The 5,204-nt window shown below is 38.0% G+C and overlaps 1 pseudogene; it reads left to right on the forward strand.

The window, feature by feature from the left end:
• Window positions 1-262: 262 nt before the first annotated feature.
• Window positions 263-3,345, forward strand: LOC149221857 (putative cellulose synthase A catalytic subunit 2 [UDP-forming]; annotated as a pseudogene).
• Window positions 3,346-5,204: the final 1,859 nt, after the last annotated feature.

Below are 5,204 nucleotides of genomic sequence, written 5' to 3' on the forward strand. Positions count from 1 at the left end.
GGTTTTAATGTGTGCCCCTCAGTTCTATCCATGTCTGCGAGGAGTTTTCGCTGGCCATGGCGAGTAGCTACAAAAAGCAGTGGAAGATAACGTTACAAACTTTCTTTTGATAGGAAGCGCTGCGAACCAACCAGTGCTTCTCAGGAAAATCGTATTTTGGAGGGGATCAAATCGGCTTGCTTGACATCGCATTGGGTGGTTTGTCAGCGATTATCAAAGTCCTCGAGAAGGCTACCGATAGCGTTTTATAGATCCAGAGAAAATGCCATTGCTGAGTGCATGGATGGATCGATTCTGTAAATTCGATGGACTGAAAGAAGTGATGCTTGATTTTGCCGATTTTGCTTGTATGAAGTTGGCTTATGCCTGTGGAAGTAACCATATAAAGCTTGATCTGGTCAGGAACTCTGCACCCTGCAGAATCCATTCAAAAGGAAAAATTAATCAAATACTCACCTGCTCTGACCTGAATACAATGCTTCCTGCACTTCTGGGAAGGCTCATAAGCTGCACACATCCCTCCAATCTCTGAGCTACTTCACAACCAGCTACCACTGCTCCTAGATTGCACCCAGAAATCCTAATTTCCATTACGTTGCCAGTAGCATTTCCACTCTCCTCACCCATCGTGCTCATCTAGCAACCATTGGTAAGTAATTTGCTAAACCAAAATCTGGAAAAGTTATTTTGCCTTTTAAATTTGATTTTTTAAAATTATGTTGTTCTTAGTAAGAATGTTCCTCTTGTTATTTATTTACAGGTTCGTGTTTCCGCAGTTCTTACCAATGGCCCTTATATGCTCAATCTTGATTGTGACCATTATATAAACAACAGCAGGGCCCTTCGTGAGGCAATGTGTTTTATGATGGATCCTACTCTTGGGAAGAAAGTCTGTTATGTTCAGTTCCCTCAAAGGTTTGATGGCATTGACAGAAATGATCGATATGCTAATCACAATACAGTCTTTTTTGATGTGAGTGTTGATCAAATTGCATTGTTACAGACTTGCATTTGCGTATGCTGCTTTATGCGCTTTTGAAACTAAAATATTGTACTGGATTGTTTGCAGATCAATTTGAAGGGTTTGGATGGGATACAGGGGCCTGTTTATGTGGGCACAGGGTGCGTTTTCAACAGGCAAGCCCTCTATGGTTATGAGCCTCCTCACAAAGGTAAGATCCATTTTTCAAGCTGTTGTGGACCTAGAAAGAAGAGCAGAAAATCAAACAAGAAGTACAACGACACAAAAAAATTAGACAGGCCAACTGATTCAACTGTCCCCATATTCAGTAGTCTGGAAGACATAGAAGGAGGTGTGGAAGGTAAATGCCAATTTCTAAACAGTTTCTTAAGCTACTAGATGCCACATTTTTATATTGCCTCTGCCTTACATATTTCATTGTTTGCTAACTATACATAGGATTTGATGATGAAAAATCCCCGCTGGTGTTCCAAAAAAGCTTGGAGAAAAAATTTGGTCAATCCCTTGTCTTTGTGGCATCCACTCAAATGGAGAATAGCGGCGTGCCACAATCTGCAACTCCTGCTGATTTATTAAAAGAAGCAATCCATGTAATCAGCTGTGGTTATGAAGACAAGTCAGATTGGGGAAAAGAGGTAAAACCATAACCACCAATTTGCGAATAATAGTGCCTATATTTGGTTCTTTGGGCCTAGCATAACTGAGATTTAATTTTTTAATGGATTGGGATTTTGTATCTTGTGCAGATTGGTTGGATATATGGGTCTGTGACAGAAGATATTTTGACTTGCTTTAAAATGCACTCTCATGGTTGGCGATCAATATACTGTATGCCTCCTCGCCCTGCATTCAAGGGATCTGCTCCAATTAATCTTTCTGATCGTCTGAACCAAGTTCTGCGATGGGCTTTGGGCTCTGTGGAAATTCTTCTTAGCAGGCATTTTCCAATTTGGTATGGTTATACTGGAAGGCTCAAATGGTTGGAGAGGCTGGCATATATAAACACCACTTCCTATCACTTCTATTCCTCTGCTTGCATATTGTACATTGCTGGCAATATGTCTTCTTACTGGGAAATTCATTATTCCTGAGGTAGATTTTTAGCCTCTACTCACTATCTGGTTAAAACTGGTCTTTTAACAGACGTTGGATTGTTCTGACCCTTCTAACTTTCATTTGTTGATTTGCAGATTAGCACTCTTGCAAGTTTATGGTTCATTTCATTATTTTTATCCATTTTTGCTACTGGCATACTAGAAATGCGATGTAGCGGGGTTGGCATTGATGAATGGTGGAGGAATGAGCAGTTCTGGGTGATTGGAGGTGTGTCTGCTCATCTCTTTGCAGTCATTCAAGGATTACTAAAGGTCCTTGCTGGCGTTGACACAAACTTCACTGTTACCTCAAAAGCTTCAGATGAAGGTGGTGATTTTGCAAAGTTGTATATGATCAAATGGACTGCTCTCCTTATCCCCCCAACCACTTTGCTTATAATTAACATTGTAGGTGTGGTGGCGGGCATCTCATATGCTATCAGTACCGGTTATAGATCATGGGGTCCCCTGTTTGGAAAACTCTTTTTTGCTTTTTAGGTGATTGTTCACCTTTATCCTTTCCTCAAGGGTTTGATGGGTCGCCAGAACCGCACTCCAACTATTGTTATTGTTTGGTCAATTCTTCTGGCATCTATTTTCTCTTTGTTATGGGTTCGTATAGATCCCTTCACAACCAGGATCAAAGGACCAGACCTAGAACAGTGTGGCATCAATTGCTAAGTGGCTCAAACATCCATTTGCTGGTCAACCATGTCTATTCCAAAATTAATTTGTGATTCGGAAAGGCTTCTCTGACATCGAAGATCTATACCGCTCAGAGGGCTTGAGCATTCTATTACAGCTTTTTCAGGATTTGATAATTCTCTTACCTAATTTGATGGGATGTTGTTGGCATGTAGATGCAGTGTTCTTGATATTTCTCGTCATTTGTTCTCTAGGGCATTTTTCTTGGCACTTGTGATCCTTCATTTTGGTGATAAGTCATCAAGTAAGATCCACTGAAAAGACGCTGGTAACTGATGGCATTGTGATATTGAAGACAGTTGTTTGTGTACTGTGTTGATTCTGCCGAACATGGCACAATTGCAAGCTATAGTTAAGAAATTTTGACTGTAGTGTGATTCCGTATCTGAAGATAATCTGACCTCCTGTGACAACGCCCAAGAGGGTTTGTGTAATATATTCATCATAAAAAGTGTGTAGTAGTGTAGTAGTTCTCGTAGCATTGATGGTCTGTTTTCTGTAAGATTCTTTGTAACGATATAATATTTTATTCTTAGTTTACTCTTTTGAACTATTATCTCACTACATGCAATGACACGGCTGTTACTTGTAAATAATTGATGACTTTTAACTGATGCCAATCTTACTATGTTCATATTTGTGGTTAAAGGAGCTGAAGCTCTTTCATCATGTACCCTGATGGATTCTAGATTTCTATGAAGTTATTGTTCAACGGATCTTGCTACACGGTCGGTCATGAACTTATAAAACTCCTGCCATCTTTACATTTATACTAGGAAGGAGGTTGAATTGCGTTCATTCAGAAGATGAATGTCTATACTGTGCTGGGATGTTTTGTTGGATGTCTCAGCCCCTGCTATGGAGGGACGTCTTTTTATCATAAAACTAAGCGTTTTTATCATTTTTACTAAGTGATCATTTTTGGTCTGTTAATTTTCTTATAAATCATAATTCTCTTCCTTGTTATTAGGGGAATTCTTCTGGTAAAAAATGAGTCTCCCAATTAAAAAAAGTAATATCAAAATCAACTTTAAAAGAATCAGCCAGATTCAAGATGATAATGTCATTCTTCGAGGTAAACATTTTGGGAGGGGAAACCAATGAGTTCCTGCAAGTGACATTTGAATAATGTCACGAAAAGAGCAGAAAATACAATGAAAATTCATTTTTTTTTTTTTTCTCTTGATGTGTTACAAAAATGAATGCAAAGTGGATACTTGTCAGTCGCAGAATTTAATTCCACACACAATGAGTTCCTACGAGTACAAGTTACATTTGAATAATTTCATGCAAAGAGCAGAAAATTAATGTCATGAAAAGAGCAGAAAATGCAATGAAAAAAATGAGGAGACTTGGTTTAGAACTTCAAAATTTTGTATTACTAACCAGGCCTTGGTGACGGATAAGCTGAGACTCCGATTTGAGTAGTCAGAAAGTTATGGAGTCCCTCTGCTTTTCGAATGCTAATCATGCCTTTAGTGACGTATAAACTGAGACTCTGGATTTGAGTAGTCGGAAAGTTATGAGTCCCTCTCGCAGAGAAGATACTTGAAAACCAGAACCAGAGTGAAGTGTTCCATCAGAAGTGTCACAGCTTCATGGTGACTCGGTTAGCTGATGCCTGTTTAGTGCATACGACGTTCCAAAGATCAGTGTTTAGGCATTGTTGAGGAGACACTAATGTGATATTTCGAGTGGAATGAAATCATACTAGGTGAGTAGTAAGTACATGGTAAAATAGTTTGCAAATATAGAGTTTACAAAGGTTTCCTTCCCCTTGGAACTCAACAGAAGGTTTATTAAGATGGTCACTATCCTCGGCTTAACCTACCGAAGGGAATCCAAACAAAATGCAACTAATCCTAATCCACTGGGATTTTAGAGATAAATTATGGAGTAGATAGCCATATATGTTGATGTTAGAGATAAACTATGTACTAGATAGGCATCTATGTTAGAACTATGGTTTGGCTTGTAATTTTGATGCTGCTAATAAGTTCTGTATTAAAAATTCAACAAACCATGTTGACTTGAACAGTCTGTGAGAGCAAAAAGTTTAAAGTTTATGTTTTCTAGTAATATAACCATGACTGTATTTTGGGAGGTGTAAGCTTTTTTTCTATTAATGTGTAGAAAATACACCAGTATTATAGTAGTAGACCACTGAATACACACGAAGAGGGTAGTAAGTTCTTCGATATAAAGTAAGTGTGAGTTTTTCTTCTATTAATGTGCAGAAGGTACACCAGTATTATAGTAGTAGACCATTGAATATGGGGTATGGGAAAATGGGTTAGCAAAGAACACGAGCACTTCGATATATATATATATATATATATATATATATATATATATATATATATATATATATATATATATATAAAAGGTGCGAGCTTTGTTTATTTATATATATATATAAAAGG

The sequence above is a fragment of the Pinus tabuliformis genome, chromosome Q (genome assembly GCF_031772625.1).
Source record: "Pinus tabuliformis cultivar Carrire ecotype Pingquan chromosome Q, CPIR1, whole genome shotgun sequence".
Lineage (NCBI taxonomy): Eukaryota > Viridiplantae > Streptophyta > Pinopsida > Pinales > Pinaceae > Pinus > Pinus tabuliformis.